Raw genomic sequence first — 15,212 nt, forward strand, 5'->3', positions numbered from 1 at the left:
TGGGACTGCTGGAGCTAAATGCATGAGCTTCTACTGCATGAGCTAAGCTTTTAGCCAAGGCTATAACAGACTCATTAACCTCTAAGTGGTCTTGGTGCCACTTGAGGGGACAGAACACCACACCCAGGAGGTGTGTGGGTTACATGTCCATTCCTGAAAAGTCAAAACTGGCTCTAACACTTCACTTCAGTCTTCAGGCTGAATCATACTGACCAGAATCAGAAGGCTGTTGCCTATTCATCCTACCCAGCTCAAGAAGGGACAGTTTCAGAATATCAGTGCCATCCTCCGGAATTCATTAGGAGGCCTTTGTCACTTGCACATGTAAGCAGGTACAGCAAATCTGAATCACACATTATGTAGCTTGTGAAGGCAGCTGATCTGGAGTCATTGTGCAGAATGGTCCATCAATAGCAGGGATGGCTCTATGCTCTAGCAGGTACAGCAATCTTAAGCAAATTGATTCAATGGTGGGAAAGGTGGCACTCACTCCCAAAGGCAAGAGAAAAGAAAATGAAGCGGTATCTAAACTGATTACAGCCCCTTGACTTCTGGCACCACATTTTTCTATACTAAAGCAGATGAAATTAAAGGTTTCTTTCCCCACCTTCAGTGCACTAAGTGGAATAAGATACCAAAAGCACTGCCTCGCCCCCCGACCCCAGAGAGACCTCACTTTTATTCCTCCAAGCCACAAGAGTAAAACTTGTTTGTGCAGAAGACAGGACTTTCTCAGGGCCGGACCCAGATTGTGGAACTCATTCCTACAGGAACCATCATGAATCCCAGTCCATTCCAGTCCAAACACAACACACGTTTCTGAAACCTGGCCTTCGCAATCAGTGGCATGTAACACATTAGCTAATTATAATGTGCCACAAAATATGGAAGGTAGCTGGACAGGAGTTTGATACATTATTGCAATACATTAATTGCAAAGTGTACCTATAATTCTCAAAGGCCATGATGATGAGTAGGATGTAAGAACCTAAACATAATTGTTGTAAAGATGGTTCTTACTAATCTATGAGAACCATTTTGGGCGTTTTGGCAGCTCTGGAAGGAATTGTATCTCCCCAGTCATCTGGCATTATGCTTGCTCTAATGAGGAAATGTGAGAGGGGGTAAGAGATAGTGTGTGGGGAGAGGGTCAGCAGAGTTGGTTTTCAAGATTCCAACTTGCTGAAAGAGCGGTGCTGCAGGGGAACAATTTCAACTAGAGAATCTAAGAATAGCAGAAATTAAATGGAAATGTGCCAACGTAATTATACTAGGACTGAATCTTCACTGCCTTACTCCTTATGTAGCCACTTGTAATTTGCAAAGTGGATATAGAACCAAATCAGAATGGACAACATTTTTAAAGCCACTTTGCACTAGTGTAAATGACAACATAAATTCAAGAGAATTAGGCCCATTGCTTTCTGTGATCATACCTCATTTTCCCTAGTTGACCTCATTTCACCAGCAAAACCCCTCTGGATGTCTTGATAGGCTTATTAAATGATAGATGGGATTTACACTAGGTTTTCATTGCAAGACCAACAGGTGAATTGATGCCAGTGAGTTCTTCCAAGTGAACTCAGAGAGACCTGATTGCCAGAATTAGCATCCTCAATATTTTCTTATTTTCAACCTGAATGGTAGATTGGACATTGGGAAACTATTTCTGCAAGTGCATTTCCCAAATGGTGAGTTCATGAGTCACTGTAGTGTTTCTTAGGATACCAAGTCCATTTCTACTTTTAGTGCCCTGTACAACTTCCCTCACTATACTATAATGTATTATGGCACTCGTGAACTAGATAAGAAAAAAATATAACATCCTCTGAAGCCTTTTAAAAGCTTGTTTATATGCAGAAAAGTGACTTTAAATAGCATCTATGGGCTCTCTTATTAACATTACTATCAAATTTCATCAACACATGACTTTTTCTAAGAATCAGCCCCACAAACCTCATCCTCTCTAAATCAATAACAACAGTAATTTAGGTGACAATGTTGATTATATGGAATGCACTATATGCATTCTATGGACATATGCATTATATGGACTAAACAATTATTGTGTCAATGAAATAAGCAACAGTGTCTCAAAAACACACACAGCCTTTTCTCCCACTTCATTGCACCTTGGGCAATTATTTTTATCTGAGCAAAATCTGAATAAAACATTACCCTATTGATTTCATAATGTTTTACATATACTTTCTACAATTGTAAATGAATACAAAAAAGTACCAGGGAGTGGAAATTGGGCCTAGTGTTTCAAAGCCAAATAGAGAGGGATGATTAACTTTGACACGTTGAATCTGTATTTGCAGCCCAAAATTGATTGGACTTTTTTGCTACCATATTACCTTGCAGAGTCATGTTGAATTTGCTGTTCACTTTTACCCTTTCTAGTTTCTTTCAGCATTACTAATTTCCTGGATTTTCTCTCCAGTGGAAAATGTGAACTTGTTTATGCCCAGCTGTTCCAAATGTGTGCAAGCCTCCTTATCTCTTGTACTACTGAATAGTTAAGCAAAAACACAGGACTTTCTTCTAACAACTGCTGAGGTACAGTATGCCCCAAGAGGGCAAGGAAATAGCAAAAACAGTTTCCCAACAAACATCTACTACCCAGGAGAGCTGCACGAGTGTGGTACCAGACATGCTGCTCCATGCCCACCATGGTGTTTTAGGAGGAATTTCTAAGGCAGAATTTCTCCTTGCGCTTCCTGATTGCAGTATAGATTGAGTGCTCTGTGTTTCAGATTATTTTTCCCCAGTCATATTAGCTTGCATTTTTCTAAGATGAATTTCATATTATCTTTCCATATTCTAATATCTCTTTCTGTTAATAAGTCAACTTTTGCCTATATAGACCATTAACTTGCCAGATTGTTACTATTGTACATAAAGGGAAAACTGTGGTCTCTCAAATACCAGCTGTTTGATAACTGTTAGTAAAATATTATCACTCTAAGCACCTCTGTGTTATTTGTCCTCATTGGTGTTTGCCACTCTTCCAAACTCAGCAGAATCAATGGAATTCATTAACAATTTCTTTACTCTGTTGTAGAAAATTCATGAAGATAACATAGATTCTATTCTTATGAGCCATATCTTGTCTCCCTCCCAGCTAGATACTTTATTTTGTTATATTTTCATATCTAGCTGCATGAGAATATTCATATTCAATCACATTTAAATTTTGTGAGACATTGTACCAAGTGCTTTAATAAAATACAAATTGTATCACCTATTAGGTTTTTTTTTGTTTTTTTTTTTTTAGTGAGCAACTTTGTAATACTGTTAAAACAATACATTTTCTATCTCATCTATTTAAAGTTTTTCTGTTGTACTCCTAAGTGGAACACTTTTTTAGACTGATTATTTTTACTCCTTTTGGCGAGGGCTTACCCAGGATGTTTCTGTCCACAAATTCCAAGGACTTACTCATTCCTCCTTATATCTCTTGATTTACATCGTATAGTGATATTAAGCCAGTTCTCTTAATTAATCTACTTCACTGCCTGTTTGTTCCTTTTTCTACGCCAAGATGTAACTCAAAGTGGGTGATGTATAAACTTGGATGTTTCTCATTTGCATTTTCTATAGAGAAAGATACATAGTTCTTCAGTCAGACCCAATACCCTGTGCAGCTCTGAGCATATGTCCCAAGATCACACCTAAATTGAACCATTGCAAAAAGAGATCAGCAATTTTTACCAACGCTGACAATATAAGCTTCTCATCTTCCATTAGAATAACACTGCTGCCTTATGACTTTTAATCTTGTAGAAGCATTTTCTTTATCTTCATGACTAAAGATTATTTATAGAAACCTCAAGTTGCATATATGTTCTGTCACTTTCCAAAAATATGTTGGTTGTGGCAGTGGTGCTTCTGCTCTTGTAGGAACTTGTCTAAATTTTGTTTAATTTTCTCTACTGCCTGTTATGAACATATGTTCTGGGTTTCAGATATACTGAGCAACCACAGCTCCTGCTGAAGGCAAAGGAAGCCATGGATGCTTAAGACCTCTCAATCTCAGGCTATTAACCTCTCTGTGGGAGTGTCTGGGAATAAGAATATTAGAATGTAACACATTTTGCCTATTATCAGAAGATTGCAGTGGTATAAGCCCAGGAGCAGGGTCTTCTTTTGAATTGTGGATAACGTTACATGGCAAATGCTTTCCTCAGGGAAGCAATTGTAGTCTTGGAATCTATATTGTTAAGTGCCATGTACGTCTATGATGTTATATGATTATGAATAATAATACATTGTCTGATTATTGTTACCCAATTCAGTTTTAAATTCAGATGGATTTGTTTTTCAACAATCATCATTTCTATGCCTGGTTTAACAGACCAAGTATAGTTAAGTCAAATTTGTTTAAAGTGAGGATAGAATCTATATTCTAGTTCTAGTGTTGGTTCCCTCCACATCCATGAATCAAGTGAACTTAAAATGCTTGCATCATTTTTTTAAAAAGCTGGTGTAGGTAACAGTTCCTGTCAGTACAGATATTACCTAAAGCTTAGTTGCTCCTTTAGGACTTTGATCCAAGCAATGGAATATGCTAACAATAAGTCAAGAGAGAACTCATGTTCAAATTCCAGCGTTCAATGCTATAAATATGGTGTGACCCCCTTGCTGCTTCATTTCCCCCCAATCTTCTTAATACAAACACAAATACTACCAGGGCTGATGGGAAATAAGTAGTTTAGCAAAATTATTTCCTAAAATATTAATACTTACACTTTTTTTCAATAATGATACTGATGTATATTTTGTTGGTGATGGTTTTCTTTCACTCTCTACTATTGCATTTTGACAGCTCTCCCCACCTCCAACCCTTGACCCTTACTGAATGAACTGTACATTCATAATCTTTGTAAAATCATTTTGCTGCTTATTAGATCAGGGAACATAATAGGTGTGAGTACTAGCGCTGCTGCACTGGTCTTGTCCAAATATAAGAAATGGATTTTCTACCACACAAACAAGGTCATCCATCAGACACCTATTAGAGCTGGCTGGAAGTTCTCTGATGGAACACTTTTTTCTCAGAAAATGGTGGTTCACTGGAATCAAAATGTTCTGTTGGAATGTATTGATTTAACTGAAATTTCTCATGGGAAATTCTCAAAATGTTACATTTGATAAAGTCTAAATGACATTTCATTTAAACTATTCTTTTGACTTTTATGATATAAAAGATTGTTATAATAGTCAAAACATTAACAATGAAATGAAATCTTTTTAAGCTTATTGAAATAAAAGTACAAAATGTTCTGATAGGTCAAAATGAAATATTTTCAGCATATTTCATTTTGCAAAAAGTTTGGAGATTGACTTTTCATCCCTAATTCAGATGCAATAAAATTTCAAAATCTTGGAATCTTGCACAGGACAGAAATTCCATATTTTGACTAGCTCTACTGATTATCTTAGAACAGAATTTGTTTTAATTAATATGCACTCATGAGTCATTTTCCTAACAGACTACTTGACATCTCTGACCCATGCTAACGAGTTGCCAGAAAACTCATAAATCGTTCAGTCAACTTACTAACACCTTCCCTATTCATATCTCTGTAATTATAATGGCTATGGGGGAGGGGGAAGGGTTATATATACTTTACTTGAACAATCAACTATAGGCATTTCTTTCAGCTAAGCCACAAAAAAACATGACTTAAGGGATGTCAAATTCCTTGTAGAATGTCCATGAAAGTGTCTCCTGTGTGTGGTTACTGGTAGTGCTGAAGTTATGGTTGGAAATTTTTATCAGTGTTTGCAATTCATATCATATCAAACAATTGCAAATATATATAGTATAAAATTGTGGGTCTGATTCTCTACTACCTTGTACTTAGTGTAGCGTCTTTCAACTGTACAATATGATTACAAAGGAGTAAGTGTGCAGAGATTTCTGACGGAGTAGTACTTTATACTCTCTCACAGTGTGAATGACTGCAGAAGGTGACAGGTTGAGGGGAGAGGAGGGATCAGAACCTGTATAATTAATTGCAGCCATGGAGAAATGTGCAAGTTTCTGCATTTTAGCTGGCTTCTTGGACTCAAGTTAGGACAGCCCTCTAGGCTGATGAATTTGGTTGTGGAATCTGCCCCTTAAAGCCTACAGTCTAAGACCCTGATTTTGCGGACACTTTGGTACAAAATGCATAAGAATTTGCAGGATTGGAGACTATATGAACAGAGAACACAGAATGCTCTAGGAGATCCAGAAGATGATTCTTCTGAAATTGTCAGTATTTTGGTAATGGGTGTGTGGCAATAGTTGTTCCTGATTAAACTTGGATTCCATTTTTATCTCATTTGCACAATTGTAAATTGCTGGATATACACTAGTATAACTGTGATCAAAATCTGACCATTAGTACATGTAGGCTTTGTGGGGTCCCCTTAAGTTGCTGGAATCACTTTGTTTTTGCATTTGTGAGAGCTGAATTTGGCCTAACGCCTCTATTTAACCAAATGTACAATCATTAGATCTGAAGACTACAAGGGATATTCAGGAAATAAAATTACTTCAGAATTGTTTTTTCCTGGCTCACAATGAGGATTCTCACATTTTAAAAAATATCAATATGCGTAAAGAAAAACAAGGGAAAAGAGGAGTTTGTCCCAGATAAGGAAAACATTCCCATTACTCTAGTGATGGCATTTTCTAAACTGTTAAGATAATGATCCAGATTAAAAAAAATCAACTGGAAAAATATGTAAGATCATGTTACAGCTGAATGTAAATCAGAAATTTAAGGTGAAATACATTATAGAGATGTCATAAACCAAAATCAACCATTGTAAACCCATGAAATTGAGATTTAAAGTTAAATTTAAAAGAAATACAACCATATTAAGACTGAAAACACACAGGGCACCCAAATAACCTTAATTCTGGCCTCTTCAGGAACCATGCAATAATCATATTATGGTGATTTGTATTTGTGGTCCTAGATTAGGTTCTACTAATTTTTGAAGATGTATTGACTCTGTTTCCTTCCCCCTCTCATAGGTCAATGCTGTATTGCAACAGAGGTGTATATAATGTTTTACAGGCAATCATAAAGTGAAGGAAACTGATTCTGTGCTTATATTGGTGTAAATCAGATCTGATGCAAGTCAATGAAATTAGTGGTCTAAGTGAAAGGATACCAGATAAGTTCTTCTGCTGTGGGTGACACTAAGTACAGTAATTAAGCCTTTCTGTTGTAACATTTGAATCCATTTTGCTACTGCACTGAGGAGTGTGGTGTAAATGCCAGCTAGATATGTATGCTGGTAACAGTGACAGACAAACACGGTAGATTAGATGGATAATACAAATTAGACAGACCAACAGACACTGGTCACAATTAGACCAGTGGAATGGAATAAGGTGTTCCTCCATTTTCTTCTTTTTTCCTGGATGGAGTGAGTGGAGATCCTTAACCGAACATTTTTAAAATGAATAAAATTGGTTCAATCAGTATGAGGGATGGCAGAAGGTTTGAATCAGCTCTTAATTAACCAGACTAGTGTACTCATCTCTAACAGAAAACCTTTTAAACACTGATTAGTCTGAAAGACAAAGAGAGAGAGAGAGTGCATTAATTTTATGAAGCAAAGTAATATAAATGTATGTAGGCAGAGACAGGTTTCCTTCTCCCCTCTTCTAATACTGTGATGAAGTGGGTTTTAGCCCAGGAAAGCTTATGCCCAAATAAATTTGTTAGTCTCTAAGGTGCCACAAGTACTCCTCCTTCTTTTAATTAATTCTAGGAACTCAACCTGCATACCTTCCATTTGGACTTCTCCTACATTATAATGACTCTTGAACTTTTCTTTCTAATGTATGACAGAGCAGTGCTTTTAGTATGCAGTTACAGTAAATGGATACATACATTTAGCATTTTAAGCCTCTAGCAGGTCTCTCTTTTTATACAGCAGCTCACCAACTGAATATTAATACCATGCTTGGTAATTCTGAAGCACATAGTGAATTTCCTTTGTCTGTAAATGTCTGTTTAACAAGTGTTTAATATTCAGGCAAAGAATTTGGGTTCAATACTTACAGTAACACTAGGAGTCTGGATGGCTTATTAGCAAGGTGCAATGGCATCAGATACCTTTTTTAACTCCATTTTTTGTTGAACAGCACAAGCTATTGTTATGAGATTGTCTATTATTTATAATCAGTGTTATATTTCAAAACAGTAAAACAGCCTGTAGCGCATACCTTTATATGAATCTCTATTGAAATCACAAACCTATAAATGGAAAAGCAAATAATTTCAGTTATTTACCGGAACTGAAATTGCTCACCCCTTTATAGTCTCTCAGTTTTCAGTTTTGGAGACTGAACAATTCCTCCTCTTACCATTTTGTGTCCAAAACTCAATTAGGTAAGTATATTTCATGAGTAGTGTCACTACTTCAGCATTCAAAATAAACTTCTGATATATTGGGCCAGATTCACCAATATGCACTTTTACATGACATTTCATAGCACTCTTGCCTGCTGTCCACCGTCCCCCACCCTAAGACCCTAAGGGTGATTAGGAGCCATTTTGTCCCCAGACTCAACTAACAGCATCCTCATAGCAGAGTTGTGCTGGCTGGTAACATCTTCTTCCCACGTACACACCTCTTACTTCCTATAGGTTTGACTAGGCATTCTTTCTCCTGTGCTGATTGGCTAATTGCTCCAACTGCTTCCAACCCCATTTCTCACAGTGTCTTCACCTCAGCTTCACTCCACACCTGCCAATCCTCTTTCCTCCTCTCCTTGCCCTATGCCCTTCCTGGCCTTCCCTTCAAAGTACCCTCTCCTTCCTTTATCTTCCCATTTTTCTTATCCCTGCCAAACTAAGCCCACTCTCCCCAAAAGAGAAGTCATGGACCTAATGTGACATTTGGTGGTGCCAAGCTGATCACTCTACTTGTATCTTACATACCTTTTCCCTTCCCTTTATCAGTTTTGTTCTTTAGATTGTAAACTCTTCAGGGTAGGGACTTTCAACTACTGTGTTTGTTCAGTGCCTAGCACCATGGAATCCTGTTTTTGGTTGGTCCCTGGGCACTACCATAATAAACATCATTAATAATAAATAACAGTAATGATTATTCATAACATGCTGGGGCTAGAAGGGGATGGTGGCCTAAAATAGCTATACTGGTTTCATTCTACTTGGGGATTCTTCATTATAGGGGAATTCCCAAATGACTAGTTAGGCTAGCTTTGTGATGCCATAGCAATGTAAAGTAGGTGGAATGGGGGATCAAGATCTACAATCATAATACCGAGCTCTAATTTAACTGCACAACTTCCACTGACTTTAATGGGAATCATGTGGCTGCAATACTGGAATTGCGTGTCTCCCAATGAGCATAACAGATGAAATAGGCCAAAGCTGTAGTCACTAGCCCACATATTTAATTCTATTAAAATCACGTTGATTTATTTTTCTGTGAACTGGGCTTAGTTATATTTGGCAACATTCTTCTTTTATTTCAATATAAAATATATTTTATGTGAAAACAGAAAACACTCCTCATATTTTAATAGTTAAACTACATTATCTACAGGAATTTATATACTTTGTGAACTAATTCACAAAGTGAAAGAGTAATAAAATATCCCTTTTATTTCTCCTTTAAAGAAAGTGCATCCATATGCATGTATTTATCTTTACCAAGTTCAGCTTTTAGATAGTTTAAAAAGATCATAACATCTGTCTTTTATTTTTTATAAACTGTTTTTGAGTGTTAATCCTTGATGGATGGATTCCATCTCTTTTCCAGCAGCTATATTATACTTTGGCAATGTGAAATTTGTTTAGAAGCTTGCACTACAACTTACATATGGATCTATGGCCTTTAGAACACAGATTAAAGAAAAAAAGAGAGACATAACACACTAATCAATGTGAGATTACATAACAATTGCAAGCATTTTGGGTAAGAAATTATATTGACTATGATATCAAAATAACCAATGTCCTTTAACTATAAAAGTTTGGGTTGAAATATATATTTTTCTGAATTGGTTTCTGAGCTACAAGTGTAATATCAGGGGCTAAGCTGCTCTTTCTATCAGATGACCTTACAAGTACAAATCTTATTTTTGACCTGAAAAAAGCCATGTGACAAACCACCTTAAAGTAATTCAAATAGCAGCATACAAAAGCTACCTGCTGCCCTGTAAGTGAACTGTATAATTTATCACCTATACTACTTTTGTCCACTTCAAGAAAATGTAGGCTGTTAGAATATTACTTTCCACATCTCCTTCACATAACTAAAATGAACTATAGCAAAAAGGATTTTTGTGGCCATTTTCATTGTTTATTTTAAAAGATCATTTCAGAATTTTCCTAAATAGCTGCCATGGTCTCACCAATTTTATCCACGCTTAACAGAAAAATAACCCTAAATTTCAGGTAAATATCCAAATCCCTCTATTGTAAACAAAACCATTTTCCCTAGGGTTGCTAGACATTTTTTTCCTTCTTACAAAAATAATCAGTGAATTTTTGAGTGAAAATATTTATTGAGTTTTATCATATGCAACAAAATTTCATTGTCTGCAATGTCACTCAAGGATATGTGGTGAAAGCAGCAGTATTTGTATTAATCAGGCACCACATGGAATAATCTTAAATTATTCTGATCATAAAGTGGCTGAAGTTAAAATACATTATTATTTGAAAATAATTAGTGTTATCAGAGTGTTAAGGGTATTTCCTCAAGCTTCTGTCACTCTCCCCTTTTCAGTTAAGGATTATTATAATTTTTCATTTGTAATATAATAGGCTTTAGGACCCCAATCCAGAATCAGGACTCCATTGTGCTAAGAACAGTATATATATGTAATAAAGATAGTCCTGTAGAACCTCATAGTTATGAACAACAGAGCTAGGAACTGAACAGTCAACTGCACACCTCATTCAGAACCAGAAGTAAGCGATCAGGCAGCAGCAGAGATAAAAAACAAACAAACAAACAAACAAACAAAACCAAATACACTAGAGTGCTGTGTTAAATGTAAACTACTAAAAAAATAAAGAGGAAGGTTAAAAAAGATTTCACAAGGTAAGCAAACTGTTTCAGTTCTTGTTTCATGTAAATTAAGCTGGTTAACAGCAGAATTTTTCTTCTGCATAGTAAAGTTTCAAATCTATATTATGTCAATGTTCAGCAGTAAACTTCTGAAAGAACCATAGCTTTTTGGTCAGAGACACAAACATTTCAGAAGCAAAGAGTCCTGTGGCACCTTGTAGACCAACAGACGTATTGGAGCATGAGCTTTTGTGGGTGAATACCCACTTCGTTGGATGCATGTATTCACCCAAGAAAGCTCCCGCTCCAATATGTCTGTTAGTCTATAAGGTGCCACAGGACTCTTTGCTGCTTTACAGATCCAGACTAACATGGCTACCCCTCTGATACTAAACATTTCAGAGTTACAAACAACCTCCCTTTCTGGGGTATTTGTAACTCTGAGGCAAGAAATCCCAATCTACATGTCAGCTAGAAGAAAGGGACAAATTGGATGGAAGTGGATTTAGGCACAGGAGAAGTAAGGAGAAAGAGGCTTCCATGCAGAGAGAAGGAAAGAATATCCTCAGACCATTCCCCAAACTTTGATTTTTTCTATCACTAAGAAATACTCAGTAGAAGGCCCATATGTTGTTGAAGCACCTTCTCCAAGATACCTCTTGATTCTGGTCATTACAGCCTTTTACCTTTATATCTATCTATCTTGCTGATTCCTCCCCATTTTCTTCTGCCTGTTTCACAGATATTTTGGATCAGACACTTCAGGTATGAAGACTGGAATCTTTTCTGTAACTCAAACTGATTTATTTAGATGCATTAGTCTATTAGTAGTTAAATCATTATACTCTGGAGAATTCAAACAGGTCTATTTAGTTCCATAGCAGGTATACATTTCATGCCTAGTTTGATGGAATGAGTGAGGCAAAGTGAATGAAATTAGCTAATGAAATGAGGAAGCAAAGGCAACTGTAGACTTTCTTATTATTATTTTAGTAACAGCATACCCAGACGAAGTGGGTAGCTACATACATCCAAAGAAGTGGGTATTCACCCACAAAAGCTCATGCTCCAATACGTCGGTTAGTCTAAAGGGTGCCACAGGACTCTTCGCTGCTTTAGCATATCCAGAGTAACGTAACATCATGTTTGAAGGTTTTAAAGGTTTAAAGGAGTTATACCAAAGATAAACTTGATTCCCTAACAACCTATCCCCCTCCTCCTCTTCTGTGTCATCACTGACTTTGATTTTCATTCTATCCTTCACTTCTCACCACTCAGTGTGTTCCTATAAACCCTGACTGCTAACTTTCTTCCCTAAATAACTTGAGCTTTCCCATCACCTCTAGCTTCTTCCATTTGATATACAAACAAGCCATGTTTTTCCACATCCTTAAAAGATGTACCTTTGAATCTACCTGTTTCTCAACTACCATCTAAACTCATTGAATACTCTCTCTTCAAGTTATTTATAGGTTGAGGGGATGGAGTATCCTGGAAAAGATTGACTCTGAAAAGACCTCAGAGGCCATGATAGGTAACCAGCGAACATTAGTTCTCAGTGCAATACTGTAACTAAAAGACGTAATGTGATCCCTGGATGTATAAACAGGGAACCAGTAGAAACAATCATTACTTGAATAATCGTTGCAGGTCTGATGTCTACACTCTAAAAAGAATTTCATAAAACTGGAGAAGTGGAACGTATGGCAAACTGTCTGCAGGACGTTGGGACTTGTGTAACCTTTGCCAACATTATAAGACCTTTGTCCTCCTGTATCTGCTAGCATACACAGAGATTTGAGTTACCTGCAGTATTTGAGCTGAGGAACCTGATTTTGTAGCTCAAGCAATAGAGGCTCATATTTTCAGGTCCAGACGTTAAACTCGGATAGGAATTAGCTAGCTGAGCTTCATTTCAGTCAGTACTAAGGTAGAACTGGCAGGAAGAGGGAAGCAACCAGGAGGATTGTGCTAGACTATATCTGCATGTTGAACTTGATTCCTAGAAGATGATGTGCTTTTTAAAATCTGTCCGTGACACAAGTTTGTCACATTTTCTTTCAGAAAACCATAGCTAACCATGCCTTTTTCATCTCAAGACTACAGTACAGTAATGTGTGACAGTGAAACCATTCAGAAGATGAAGTTACGTCAGAATATAACAGTGGTGCTCCATGACTTGCACTGACTATTTAATGGCTTGTGAATGGAGTTCAGAGTGCTTAGTTTTTGCCTATAAGGTCTAAATGGTTCAGAACTTGGTTATTTGAGAGCCTGCCTCTCTGTGTGATACCTTACAGCTATGAGCTGTGGAAGCACCCAAACTGGCAACCCCTACAAAAGAAGGATAATGGCAACAAAGCATATTGTATGACAAGTCCCAGAATGGCCCTTTTTTGGATATCACCTCTCAATCTTGAATGTATTTTAGGAATGAGAAAATGTACAGCTTACATTCATTATTGCATATGCTTACTTTCAGGATGCAACACAAAACAGAGTAGATTATGATTTTCCTTATCTTAATCTATTTCTTCAGCATACGTGCTTTTCACATGATATCATAAATCTAAAGAAATATTAATGAATTAATGGTATTAACAACAGTATTACTAAAGTGTGTGTATGAGAGAAGGGAAGCAACTGTTACATTGTTTTCAACCTATAATAAAAGTTGGTAATATTTAATGTCCATTTTAGTTTTTCTTCACAATACAATGGAATCATGAGAAAACTAAAGTTGTTCACAGCTCTTTATAAACCACAAAACAATTTAGAGGGATGTACATTTAAGTTATTATGCCCATACCCTCTAGGTCTAGTATGATTGTCAGCATTTCCATTGTAAATCATTGCCTTTCAGAGGTTTATAATGTATGGTAAAAAATGATTTAGGAGTCAGAACTGGATGTATCAGATTCTAAAGGAGGAAATATGCATGTTCCCATTACAGAAATAAGCTAGTCTGATATAAGCACCTTTATACTGACATATTCTATCATCACTAAAGATTTATACTTTTTTTTAAATGATGTCAGTTTCTAAACCAAAAACATTATAGTGGTACAAAAATTGTGTGTAGATAAGTCCTTGGTGCAAGAGGAAATCTGGTCCTGATATTTCAGAGCATTTTAGCACACAGAATGTTGGCAATATCCAGTTAGACATCCACATAGAGTCAGGCTATGGCTCCTTATAAGCATATGTGCAAGTGTCACTGACCTGTAGATGTTAAAACATCCTTTAATAGCTGTATAAAAGAGCTCTCATGATCTCCATGACTGCATAATTTAAATACTATGCTATGCTGGGTTCGTAGGGCTCATCTCTACATCCACAATAGGAATTCCCATGATCTATTCCAGTTTTATTCTGGATTATTTTGAATGGCTTTACAACTGTAGCTGGGCTGGATGACTCTTTTAAACTTCTGCTGGACATTAAGGGGTTGAAGTCCATCTTCAGGGTGCTAAACACCCTTCACTCCCATCAAGAGTAATGGGACTTGAACATGTTCAGCATCTCACAGACTAGGAATGGGCCCTAAAGAATGAGAATTGGAGACCTATGTATGAATCCTGCTGTGTCTTCCACAGTAATTATGGGAAAGTACATTGCAGAAGATCTGATCTGCAGACTGAGTAATGGATGAATGCTCCATTATTAAAGACAATTTTATCTATATGAAAATGTTGGAGAAATGTTCTCTCTACTGCATATAAGTAACTTGCACTGTTTTAACTAGGTCAATATTAATTATTTGAGACAAAGAAAGGGAGAACTTTCTTTCTTTCTTATAAGCACTTCACCCACAGTCTGGCCACCCATTTGTGGATGGGCATTATTTGGGGATAGGAAGAGCCGGGAGGGGCCTCCCAGGCCATCGCCCAAACACTTTTCATCTGGACCAAACCTGAGTGGCAGTGTGACCCCAAGCACCAGTTCACAGTGACATTCAATCAGATTTGGAAAGGGTTGGTGTAGGTGCAGGAGCTTATTGACCACAGAGGACAGACTATTGCTGAGTTGGGGCACCTGAGAGGGGAAGAAGAGGGTCGGGCGAGGAGAGGCAGATCTATGCTTTCCTTTCTTTAAATGGTGCTCCATAGCCTCTGACTTTAGGTATACTTTAGCAGATTATTAGTTAGATT

Source organism: Gopherus flavomarginatus, chromosome 2, assembly GCF_025201925.1.
Source record: "Gopherus flavomarginatus isolate rGopFla2 chromosome 2, rGopFla2.mat.asm, whole genome shotgun sequence".
NCBI lineage: Eukaryota > Metazoa > Chordata > Testudines > Testudinidae > Gopherus > Gopherus flavomarginatus.